Source organism: Lolium rigidum, chromosome 5, assembly GCF_022539505.1.
Source record: "Lolium rigidum isolate FL_2022 chromosome 5, APGP_CSIRO_Lrig_0.1, whole genome shotgun sequence".
In the NCBI taxonomy this organism is placed as follows: domain Eukaryota; kingdom Viridiplantae; phylum Streptophyta; class Magnoliopsida; order Poales; family Poaceae; genus Lolium; species Lolium rigidum.
In genome coordinates, this window is record NC_061512.1 from 197,697,962 (window position 1) to 197,711,455 (window position 13,494).

At 50.4% G+C, this 13,494-nt stretch overlaps 1 long non-coding RNA gene across 2 annotated transcripts; it reads right to left on the reverse strand.

The window, feature by feature from the left end:
• Positions 1-9,600: 9,600 nt before the first annotated feature.
• On the reverse strand, positions 9,601-13,149 carry LOC124658266. Of its 2 annotated transcripts, XR_006989098.1 has the most exons (5): positions 12,974-13,149; positions 12,748-12,893; positions 12,607-12,666; positions 10,420-10,595; positions 9,601-9,843 (listed from the first exon to the last, which is right to left on the reverse strand). It is a non-coding gene; the product is annotated as an uncharacterized LOC124658266 (long non-coding RNA). The 2 variants fall into 2 exon arrangements; XR_006989099.1 differs by having other exon boundaries at positions 10,420-10,645; positions 12,748-13,149.
• Positions 13,150-13,494: the final 345 nt, after the last annotated feature.

The following is a 13,494-nucleotide window of genomic DNA, read 5'->3' on the forward strand; positions in this document are numbered from 1 at the left end:
ACTAGCCCCAATTACCAATATCCCTGTACAATATAGAATTTTATGAGAACAAATATAAAAGTTAGAGCTTTCGAGTAAAAATAAACAGTGGAGATTTTCCCTGACTCTGTGATTCAAGCAAAATCTCGGGGGCTACTGACATAGGCATCCCGAATGGGCCTGCCGAATATAGTACCCGGGGTTTATTGAAGGCCCACTACCCGAAGAATAAGAAGATTCGGAAGCCCAAGATGTATTTAAGGAAAAGATAGAGTTGTAATAGGAAGTGTTATTTGTAATCCGGCGGGATGAGTTAGAAACCGTCCGGACTACGTAACTTGTACAAAACAAAATCCTCGGCTCCACCTCTTATATAAAGGGGAGTCGAGGGACGAGGAGATCATCGAATCATTGTCTGCAAACCCTAGTTTTCATATTCGTCGAGTACTTTTCGGCTGAAACCTTCGAGATCTACTTGCCCTCTACTTCTAACTAAACCCTAGCCTACAATCCATAGGCATTGATAAGTTAATCCCTTGTCACCCGACGGTCAACCATCCATCGACGAGCACCTTGTCCTCCTTCTCCGTGTAGTTGCTGGTTCTTTTGCTTACGCGGCGACCTCGAGCTTGTGCAGCTGCGGCTTGCGTGAGCTCCTGGCCGAACAACGGCTCGTCCTCGATGTTAATGCTGCCGGGACAAGCAGTGCTGTCCTGCTGTGTGTCAATGGGAGGTGGCTGGGGAGCCTGCTCGGTTGAAGCATAGGGCATGGTCGTCGGCATTGTCTGCGTGTACGACGGAGGGGCCTGCATGGTGGAAGATGCCGGCATCGGAGGCGGCGCGCGCTCGGCCGACAAATCGTCGAGCAGGTTGCGTGCTCTGGCCATCGCTGCTGATCCCATGTGCTTGGGGCCTTTGGAGTTCGCCGGCGCACGGTTCAGGTCAATGGACAAAGGAGACGGCCCCGTGAAGGACTCGCCCACCTCCGGTGACCCATCCCGTGACGGGTACGCGTACCGCGCCGACTGCGCCCCCAATTCCTGCGCGACGGGCGTGTACCCAAACGGGGCGGTCGGCGGGGATGTCGACCTTGGAGGAAGGGGCCGGGTCACGGACGAGGCCGAGCTCCCCCGAGGCCGTGCCGGCGCCCGGGAGGATCAAGTGCTGAGCGAGTGCTGCGTGGCCGTAAAAGAGCATGGCATGCTCTTGCATGACGTTCGCCTTCGCCTCCGTCTTGAGTTGGAGGAGCTGCTCCGCCGCCCGTTGCCGCTCCTCCGCGGCAGCGACATCCCTCTTCCGTTGCTCGAGCGCCCTGCGGCGCTCGCCCCGCTTCTTGCTCTCGATCTTCCTCTGCTCCGCGGTGAGGTCGGGCTTCGCCTTCTTCGTTGCCTGCCCGGCCTCCACCACCACCGGAGCGTCCAGTTCAGGAGCCTCCGACACGGGAGGAGCGGCAACGTCCTCGAGCAGTGCCTCGTCTCCGATGGTGGCGGTGCAGGCGGTGGCGGCGGCAGTCGCTTCGTCGGCCATCTCTAGGTTTTGGGAGTGGAGTGGGGTGTTTCTGTTTTGGGAGATAGACAGGCGGGCCAGGGGCGGACAAGGGGTGGACGCGAGCGACCAGCATTCAGTGTCCGCGGCCACGCAAACTCGCCCTAGATTTGGGCCGGGTTTGGGTCATCCCGGACGCCGTGGCCATCCGTTTTAGGGATGGGTCCGCGCGCTGGGCCGCGTTTTTGTCCGGCTCGAACCATCCGGACGCGCGGGCGCGGTTTGGGTCGCCCCCATTGGAGATGCCCTTAGTGCCGTAGCGGAACAATGGAGATTCACATGGATCATGCACCTAGGTAGAGCTAGCTAGCTGGTTTAGTTGAGGAAAAAGAAAATAGAATAGGATCAATGATGTGCATGTATACAGCGCTGAAATTAGTAACTTCTATGCTGCCGCTGCACTGCACCACGTAGAAATAATGGGATCAGCTGTTCCGAGCCAGTCTCGCTAGCTACGCACTACAGGAATCCGGCAATATGCCGACGGCCTACGGCCCTCGGCGTAGGACAGACTTGCCCTCGGCGTACGATACGCCGACGGGGACCCTCGGCGTAGCTCCTCGGGGAAGGTGGGCCTCGGCGGAGGCCACGTGGCCCTCGGCGTAGCGCCGCCCGTCGGCGTAGACGGAGAGGGCCGACGGCAGGCCCCACCCGTCGGCGCATCGCGGCCGTCGGCGCAGCTCGCTAACGAGCACCGTCAAGGTGACGGCCGTTACAGCTACGCCGAGGGGCGCACCGTCGGCATACGTCCACACGTGGCAGGACCTGGGCGTCCCTGGGCGACGGTACGCCGAGGGCCTCCCCGTCGGGGTACCTCCACACGTGGCGCGGCCTGGGCGTCCCTGGGCGACGGTACGCCGAGGGCCTCCCCGTCGGGGTACCTCCACACGTGGCGCGGCCTGGGCGTCCCTGGGCGACGGTACGCCGAGGGCCTCCCCGTCGGGGTACAGCCACACGTGGCGCGGCCTGGGCGTCCCTGGGCGACGGACGCTACGCCGAGGGCTTCCCGTCGGGGTAGAGGCGACCATTTGGTCCATTTCTGGACACGTGGCGCGCCCTGGTGGAACCTGGGAGCTACCCCGAGGGTAGACCCGTCGGCGTAGAGGGTGCCATTTGGTTCATTTTTTTCGTTTTTTGCTGTTTCGCGCGTTTTCCAGATTTGACAGGATACACAAGCACATATAATTCACATGAAATTCATAGGCATGAAGTGCAAATACATATAACATCAAGTGCATACATAGTGTCATAGTACCATAGGTTGCATACATAGTGTCATAGTGACATGGGATGCATACATAGTGCCATAGTGTGCATACATGCATGGTGCCATAGTGTGCATAAGATACATGGGACTACTAGAGGAGCTCGTCGCCGCTAAACACCGGCCGATTCCTTCCGGTAGAAGCTGCGGAAGAACCACCGGGAGAAGGACCGGGAGAAGTACCGGGAGAAGTACCGGGTGTAGCACCGGGAGAAGGACCACCATGATGAACCGGTGTGATCTCCCTCCCACCACCCTGATTTCCGGAACATCCCGTTCCCTACACACATGTTCTCGAGATGTTAGCAATTTGCGAGGCAAAGGAAAGCCGTAGTATTCGGTTTGGCGAAGAACTTACCGTTGTTCTCCCATAGTACTCCGCAGCGAAATTTTCCTTCGATGGCATGTTTGGCGCCGGCCCCGGAAAGGGAGGCATCGGCCCTAAATCCGCTGTCCGTCCGGTTTGATTGGCCACCATCGACGCTCGCAAGATAGTTTACATGTCGGTCTTTGCGAGAAATGAAGCATCAAACTAGGGGAAAGTGGGACTTGTCATCATTTGCGAAAACAAAGGTTGGAACTTACATGTATATATGCCATGTACTCCATGAAGTGCTGCTGGTGCTGGTTGAAGGCCACCTGATATTCTTGATGAGCGGCCACCATAAAATAGGCTCTGTTTGAGCCGTGGCAGGAGTTTCCACATACAGATCCTGCATTTCACCAAGTGCTAGCCCATGTATGCGGAAATCGTCAACGCCGGGTACATGCAAGGTTAGACAAACCTTACATCACACTTGTACACATATGTTAGGGACAAATGCAAGTTTTCAAGCGATTCCGACGCTCCGGTGATCCGTATCTTGGGAAACCCTAGGGCGGGGACCCTGCGGATCTACCCCTATAGCTTTCTCCGTGCGAGGGTTTACCAATGGATTTTTTTATTTGCTTTGCTTTGTTTAGGACATATGCACATGGAAACCATAGGTTTGGAATGAAATAGGCCCCGGATGAGCCGTAGCAGGAGTTTCCACATACATATCCTGAATTTTACCAAGTGTGGGCCCATGTATGCGGAAATCGTCAACGCCGGGTACATGCAAGGTTAGACAAACCTTACATCACACTTGTACACATATGTTAGGGACAAATGCAAGTTTTCAAGCGATTCCGACGCTCCGGTGATCTGTATCTTGGGAAACCCTAGGGCGGGGACCCGCGAGATCTACCCCTATAGCTTTCTCCGTGCGAGGGTTTACCAATGGATTTTTTTATTTGCTTTTCTTTTTTTAGGACATATGCACATGGAAACCATAGGTTTGGAATGAAATAGGCCCCGGATGAGCCGTAGCAGGAGTTTCCACATACAAATCCTGGATTTTACCAAGTGTCGGCCCATGTATGCGGAAATCGTCAACGCGGGGTACATGCAAGGTTAGACAAACCTTACATCACACTTGTACACATATGTTAGGGACAAATGCAAGTTTTCAAGCGATTCCGACGCTCCGGTGATCCGTATCTTGGGAAACCCTAGGCCGGGGACCTTGCGGATCTACCCCTATAGCTTTTTTCGTGCGAGGGTTCACCAATGGATTTTTTTAATTTCTTTGCTTTGTTTAGGACATATGCACATGGAAACCATAGGTTTGGAATGAAATAGGCCCCGGATGAGCCGTAGCGGGAGTTTCCGGCGATTCGGACGCTCCGGTGGTTTGTATCTAGGGAAACCCTAGGGGGCGGGGACCCCGCAAATCTACCCCTAGGGTTAGGGTTAGGGTTAGAGTTAGGGTTAGCAATGGACTTTTTTCCTTTGTTTTAGGACATATGTACATCGATAGCGGATGTTGGGCCCATCTGGATCCCGTCGACCCGTCTACGAAGAGCGTCACTCGTGGGATCTACATAAGCCATCTACCATTTTTTTCTTTAAAAAAGTAACTATTTTTACATAATTCATACTAGTACATAAATAAAACAAACATAATATAAAGTTAATGACCAAAAAGAAAAAAATAAAAAAAAATGTATGCCGAGGGTGGCCGTCGGCATAGGCGGGTGATGCCCTATGCCGAGGGTGGCCCTCGGCGCCTCGCTGACGCCGTGACCGGGCCGTCACGGCCGGAGCGGGACCGGAGCAGATGCTCGTGCTACGCCGACGGCCTTGGGTACGCCGAGGGTGGTCGTCGGCGTATCCTTCTCTACGCCGAGGAGATGTCTACGCCGAGGGGCTCTTTGGGCCGCTGCCCTGGACCGGACGTACGCCGACGGCCCCGACATTTGGCCGTCGGCGTACGCCACGGCCGTCGGCGCATCGCGCCATTCCCGTAGTGACGTAAATGTGTGCTAATTAGCCGGACGCCCGGACCGTAATACAAATTAGAGGTGGTCGGCTGCTAGCTGGCCGATCGGCACCTAGCTGACCGATGGGTATGCTGCTCGCCGATCGGCCCGGAGCTAGCCAATTTCTGACACTGCGCACGAGAACTACCCGGCCGATAGGCTGATCGGTCGACTAGAAACCGACCAAGTCACATATCCGAAAATGATTCAAAACGCATGATATTTCTGAAAATTATAAAAAAAATCATATTATTTAGAAAAAATTCATCATGCTTCGGTACAGCCTGGAGCCATGGGCAACACGGCCATTAGGTGCTGCACTGGGAATTTCTTCATGTCATGGGGCCGCATACACGAGCATGATAACGGAAGGTGAGCCCTACGCGTCGGTCGCCTGATTTTAGGGGCAAAAATCGGTCGTGGGCCCCGCTCTGCAGCTGTATGATGCGTCATCTGCGAGCAGTCCGGCGCGTAACGTGCGTCTTCGCGTCCCTCGCCGCGCATGCCAGCTATAGCCTGTAGGTCGTAGGTGTCCCATGCGCACATGCGGCTTGGTCCTTGTCGTGCTTTCATTCCTGGGCCACAGACTGTATTTGCTACTGTTAGAGATATATTCCGTGTACGTATAAACGGATAGTCTAGGATAGAGATAGGACTTCGCTGCCTGTGTCTTGCACTGCGAGATTATCACTCGTACGCCTATATATACTTCGTCCGTGAGGCTCAATAATACATCCAACATATTTCGCCAATCTCTCTTCCTCTCTATCGTTCTACATGGTATCAGCCGCAAGTTCCTGACCTAGCCGCCGCACAGCTTCCGCGCCGCGCCGCCCCCGGGAGGTTTCTCCATGGCCTACTCCGGGGACCGCGCAACCCGTAGGAGGGTTCGTTCGCCGATCTGTTGATCCGCTGCCCTCGAGTCCTTTTTTTTCCAATCTGTAGATTGGTTTTCTTTTTGCTCCGCCGGTCGCTCGACCGATGTTTTCTTTTTTGGTTTTGCCGATCATAGATCGGATTGAGTCGCCCACCGCCGTCGTCATCATGAGCCTCTACTCCAACCTCGGCATCGACTGCACCGGCCATCTTCATCAACTGCGCGGCACGGCCGCACACGTCACACACGGGACACCTACGTGCGACGCAGCAGGCTGTCTCGCCCGCGCGGTCTCCATCGCTGGTCCGTCTTCGCCGTCATCGCCGGGACATCACCGAGAACGTCGCCAACGACTCCAATCGCGGCACGTCGTCCACGCCATGGCGCGTACAACGCCGCCGTCGGTGCGATCAGCCGACCGCGCGCACGTCTCCGCCAAGCACGTCCCCGAGCACGCACCTACCACCGATCGAGCTACGGGCTGCCGGCGTGTCGCCCCTTCGGGCCGCGAGCGCCGCCGCCTTTGGTCCATGCTACCGGCCTCCGACGCGCCTTCCAAGGCGTGTACGTTCGTCGGTGGCCTCCCGCCGCTGCATCGACTCGCGCCCTGTAGCTACGCCGGCCCCTCGGGCCGAGACGTCGCCGCACGCAGTCTACCCCGCGCACCGACGTTCCAGGCTACTACCGCGCCGCCCCATCGGCGCAGGTCACCACCGTCAGCGCAAGGTCTATGTCAAGCCGCCGGGTTCTTCCTCGCCTACTACGAGTACCGCCACCGCACCTCCACAGGTAACCTGCATGACCACTTCTGGTCGTTGCAGGCCTCGCCGACCACCTCTACAGTCTAGGCATCCAGCATGGCCACTCCTTGCCGCCGCTGGTTTCGCCGCCTTCTACGTCTCCGTGACCTCGTCGCCAGCGTCATCGACAACCGCAGACTGCATCGGCACCTCTCCCTCTTCGCCGCTCTGCGTCTTGCCACCTCTCTGGAGGCCTCCTCTGCTGGTCCCCCTGACACTGGCGCATGGTCCATGATGGTCCCTGCCCTCGCACGCCCGGTATTGGCAACACCGGCCCATGCCTTCGTCCCCGACGCGTTCCCGAGCCTGGCAAGCTCGGATCGACGCCTCGCCTTCATCGACTTCGTCTTTGCGTACTCGGTTCTGGCAAAACCGGAGTATGCCTTCGTCCCCGACGTGCGCCTAGTTACGGCAAAACTAGGGCAGCACCTCGTCCTCGACGGCTCGAGCGCATCGACTTCGGCATCGACCATCTCCACGACCGCCTCGACGCGTCTCCGTCACTCTCCTCGCGCACTATGCGCTTGCGGCTTCATGTGCGGCTACCTCGACACCGGCACCCGACCACGACATCGACCACGGCATCTCCTCGCGCGGCTACCCCGACCAAGGTTGCAACACCCACGCTCTCGGCTCCCTCGACATCGGCACAAGGGCTACCACCTCGCCTGCGCCTCACCGGCTTCCTCTACGGTCCAAGCATCCGCGACGCGACATCGTCCACGACGCTCCCGCTACGACTGCGGGGGGTGTCAGCCTTCTAGGGTCCTTCTGGGGTCCACTTCGGTTTATCTCCAGTCTGACCGTCCACGTCGTTCATGTTGTTCACGACGCTCCCGCTACGACTGCGGGGGAGTGTTAGAGATATATTGCGTGTACGTTTTTTCGATAAAGGATGCTTTATTACTTCAAGAAGCAATTACATCCAGCCTCTGCATAACCAGGATGCACACAGCCGTTTGTTGTCTCAAGAGTCCAGAGTTACAAAAAAAAAAGGCGAAATACATATCGGAGCGATGAATCATATGACGCCTAAGATGTGGGAGGAGCTACTATCCGTAGACTATGCTGCCACCCATGTAGGGAAAAAGTATCCCTCGCCGTATCCTCCAACCGTGTACGAGACCTCCGTAAATAGGTCTCGGTTCTCCACACGCTGAAGAGGTAACCACGAACGGAGAATACCGTGCATCCGTAGATGACTTGCAACAAAGAGCAATTTTTGTCATTAAAGATCTTGTCATTTCTACATAGCCGAGCGCCCGGATAACTGCTAGCGCTCCCATCCTAAGAAGCATTTTAAACCTTGAGTTAATACCATGAAGCCAATTGCCAAAGACATTACCGACACTAGTCGGCGGATACAAGGTAGACGCTACTTGGATGATCGACCATATAGATCTCGCAAGCGGCACTTGGAAGAATAAATGTTTGATGGTTTCATCATGATGACAAAAGACACATCGTGTACTTCCGTGCCAATTCCGCTTAACAAGATTGTCTTTGGTGAGGATAACCCCGTGACGAAGATACCATCCAAAAAATTTAGTTTTTAATGGTATCTTCATCTTCCAATTTTTTTTTATTATCAACTGGTAAATCAGAAAGCAGGATCGCATTGTATAAAGATTTTACAGAAAAAGTACCATCTACATGGAGGTTCCATCGAAATTCATCCGGCTCGCGATAACCGAATATCTCCAAGCCGCCGAATTAGATTGTTCCATGCCACAAGCCTTTGTCCTAGTAAAACCCGTCTCGAACGTCACATTCGGGGTGAAGTAGCCATTACGGTTGCAATGGTATCACCTTGGCGACGCGCAATTCTATACAAAGCGGGATACTCGTTCACTTAGGGAGCATTGTCGAGCCAAACATCTTCCCGTAACCGTATCCGTGCTCCATTCTTAATGGAGAAAGTCCCATGTCGAAAAAAGACATTTTTTGTCGCCATAAGACCAGACCCGAAGTGTGAATCCCTGTGTTTTCAAACCACCCGAGATAATGTTTTCGAGCCGATGTACTTTCTCCGAAGTATAGTTTGCCAAATCCCATCCTCCGTAAGTAGCTTAAAAAGCCATTTACCCGGTAAGAGCTGAATTCTTGACCTCCAGGTCATGAACTCCAAGCCCTCCTTGATCTTTGGGACTACAAACTATACTCCATTTAACCAGTCGATATTTCTTTTTCTCGTTGTCCCCTTGCCAAAAGAATCTGGATCGATAATAATCGAGTTTACACTACAAGAAATATGTTGACTTGCGACACTCCATTTTCGTCATAGAATCGTCACTATTTTTAATCTATGACGTTTTTATGACAAAAAATAAATTGTCAAAAACGGAGCGTCAGAAATCAACCAACATGACCTTCTACTTGTAATCGTCATGATCGTCTATGACGATACTTCATCGTCATAACATCAATGACGATCTAATATCGTCACGGGCAATCAGCCCATGCCACATCAGATCCGACGTGGCTAGTCCGACGTGGCAAAATTGTGACAAAATCAAATTGTCATAACCCAAAATCAGCCCAGTCCACTTTAATGGTCTACATGGGCCAAGCCCATTAATACCAGCCTTTTTTGGTCCACTTACATTCTAAGCTCTAGCCTTTTTTTAATCTGTTCACCTCTTGGGCCTCAGCCTTTTAACAGTCTTTCTTGGTCCATTTGATTTTTAGGCCTTAGCTTATTAAAACCATTTTCTTTCTTGGGTCTTGGCCCTTTTAGTTATCAGTTACCGTTTTCTCTTCTCAGATTTTATTTTCCCATGATTTGGCATTAATTGAATAACAAATAATCAGAACCGAAGAATGCATGAACATGTTTTCACAACAGCAACAATTAAGTCTATTACAATACTTCCACGGCTTAAATCACATATATACAGCAAAATCAAGCCCAGAATGAACCCAAGCAGGACAATATCAGTCGTTAACTTCCAGACGGCTAGACCTCCAGGTCGATTCTTGTTGTTGCATCACCAGAAGCTCTTGCAACCTACAGAGCCCCTTCTTGGAACCGACATCTGAGAGTTAACATTCAGATTAGTTGGGGATAAAATAAAAGGCAACTACAACATGCTAATTTCTAGAAAGCATCGGCACATACATAATAGTAGAACAATTAATGAATATGTGCTAGTGCAAGATCCTGGAAACAGAATGCCCATATCAGGGTAGCTGTACCTAGATAGTAAAAGTTGTGTTTGCACTTGCAATTAAAAGGAAAAATAGTATTACTTCTTCTAGTAACGCTAGGATATAGTAGATTTACTTTCTTTTTGTGTTTCCTAGAAACCCAAACTATAAAGGTTTATTAAGCTGAGCAGGAATGACATCCGACTAGCTTGAAAAAATTTAGATAGTCATTTAAGATGTTCCATACATAAAAACCAGAACAATATCAATGAACCAGTTGGAAAAACCAACAGAGACTTGGGACTATGGCAAAAATATTAACCAAGTTAATCCAGTGCATGATTATAACAGGGCAACCATGTCGAAGTCAAATCAGTTCACTAATGTGTTTGCCACACGATACACATCAAAGCACTTGACCATCAAGCATTAGCCCACGTCTATTCGACAAGACAAGTAAATACCTGACTTTGGCTAGATGGGGCTGTAGTTGAACATTTGATCTGCATCATTGTTGACCCTGGCCGTTGCAGGTACTTGTCCATGCAGAACTCTGCATCATTGTTGACCCTGGCCGTTGCAGGTACCCGTCCATGCAGAACTCTGCCCTACACTCAACTCTGCCCTACACTCAGAAGAGCTAGAGGAAGAGGAACCGGACAGAAGGTACACATCAGAAATCTTTGGAGTCTGTAGTGATAGTAAGCATTTAAACCAATTAGAAAAGCTCATGATGTATTAAAAATAAGTACTAGATGAACTGGACTGTCAAATTGATCGTAGAAACGAAAACTGTTATACAAGTGGTATACCTATATGGCTATACATAAACCAGTAATAATACTACTTCTACTAGAGGAAAATATAATGTATATCACATCCCCAATGTATACAACAAATAATACGAGAATAAACGTAATCCATTGCATAGGACTGCTAGTCTACTGCATTGGTTAAAAACTTTCACTCAAATATAATCATGTACTAGTTCAGGAATGCATGACGTGGACATTACTAATTTTACATAGAGATCATAATCACTTATATCAGACTCTAAACAGAAAGGAACATGAACAGTGGTGACAATAAAGGAACATCACAAAGACTGGACCAGGTGCTCATAGAAAGCTATTAAACATAGCTTCCATATCACAGAACAATGTCACAACAACATGGCCTGTCAACCTAATAATGAATAGAATAGCTAGGTCATACAAAGTGAACTCCACGCTGCAAATGCAGTGGCATGGCCATGGTTGATGTGCTCCAGCGCACAGGTAAGCATGTTGTCTCTTTGTTTGCAAATAAATAAAAGCTTGCAATAAGCATCAAGTCTCAGTTACTGTGTTTCTTTCTTTACTCAAACAGAAAGTTCATAATAAAATGAGACATCAAAGCAGAAGCATAACTACATATGACCCACTAGGTCCTGGAAGGCTCAGGTCTACCACCATCAAAAGGTAATCACAGAGTATGGAAAACCTATAATGATTACTCTTAATTTAGGTAATAAGAAATGGTAACCGAAATTATATCAGTTTTCTTGTTAGCCAGTAATTCGGTTAAGTGATAATTCGGTTCGGAGTTCATTTTTAAGCAACATATATGACCAAGTGTGACAAGACTGACAAGTAAACATCTTGTATGTACAACGGCATGCTTGCAGGCTACAGCCATTCCCACAGCAGGACTAGTGATCACGCAGTCATGCACCTAGTGTGTTGGAATCTTGAAACTATACGTCCATGCACTAATTAAGTAGTACATGTCTAGCTGAAGTAACATGACAACGACGTGTAGCAAATAAATCCATGGTGGTGTACGGGTGTGTGGGTGGCCATGAGTCACTAATCAGCAAACATGATGTATACCATGCATTCATGGGGATGGCCTGATGGGATTTTGCCTTTTGAGACAGAGAAACTAGTAAGGACGTACTACATTTAACCTCTGAATTTCGGTTAACGAAGTGTTAAAACCGAATTTAGTAATTAATAAATCAGTTTACCACACTTACGCACCGAAATTAATCTCAAATAATTTGGTTTTCGTTCCGATTAATTCGGTGTTGGTTTCGGTTCATTATGCCCACCCCTATCATGATAGACAATGCAATTTATCAAAACTTGTCTTCAACATAATTCATTCTAATATAGCTAAGTATCTAAAAAGCAGATTGGCATATGATTATTATCTTGCTGAATAATTCATCCTAATCTAGCTACTAGAGGGTCATATTCCCAGGACTACTGGACCAATAAGGGCATTTTCATTGTGTGAAAAAAATAAGAGCATTTTCTCAAAGCTAAGCATGCAAGACACCGAAATCTGGACTACCAGAATAGCATTTTGTTGTTCACAGCATCATTGTCTCATAAAGGAGAGAATATATCTCGAAAGTTTTCATTTGTAGATCACAGAACAAGCTAAAGCACAAATACTCGATCATCCCCAGCAACAAACAAGATAGGAAATTAACAAGCATGTTGTAATCAACATTTCTCCAAATATAATGCAGCTGTGATTCTACAAGAATACTAAAAGACAGAACAAATCATGTAGTCCGTTCAAGAATACATGTGAGCCAAGATCTGATGATCAAGAATACATGCGATGCAAGATCTGAAGTAAAGCTAGATCCTTATCCATACCAAATCAATTTGTGATCGTTCTTGTCGGAGGAGGCATGGTCGATACCTTAGTGGCCGTCCCTGTGGTGGATAGAACAAATAGTCAGAGGGAGTGAGGATCTGGGGATGGGAGGGAACGGAAGGGGATGGGATGGGGATTACCATCACGGGAGTGGGCAGAGGCGATCTGCGATGACCCAGTCGTTGTGCTCCTCCTCGGCTGGAGGAGGCGCTTCACTTGCGAAGGAGGTGGAAGCGAGAGCAGCGTGGGACAAGATGCGCGCCGCCTGGGTCGAGAGGGATGGGTCCTGAAATCACACCGAAATTTCCATTAGAACGCCATAGATGCACACACCACGGAATCAAGATGAATCTCAATGAGTTGCACGTCTTGCTAGTTTCTGTGGTGGTGGACGAGCTCCGAGTGGCCAGATCAGATCCGTGTCCAGTCTAGAATCAGCGAGGCATCGGGGGCGTAGAGTGATGGAATGGCAAGGGCGAGAGGAGCAGATGGGAGATGGGAGGGTGTTGAGTGCGGCTCGGTGAGGAGAGCGGACATGGTGTGGGGGGAGAAGAGGGGTGGCGGCGGAGGAGGAGGAGGAGGAGATGTTTAGGGTTCAGGAGATGTGTTGCGGTGGCAGTGGACGGACGGTACTTCATCACCCTATTTTTTCGTTTGGCAGTGCCGGGAAAGTGGGCGGGGGCGCGCGCGCCCAATTTCCGATTCCGCGCGCATGTTTTCGCTCATGAGTTTCACTCTGGACTGGATAAAGAGGTGACTGTCATCGGGCCCTAAGTTTCGGGGTCCCATATAGCAATAGGTTTGTTGAAGCTTGGTCTCTAATTTTTGGACACAATAAGTTGAATTGTACCATTGTATATACGAATAATTATCATATACGACACACA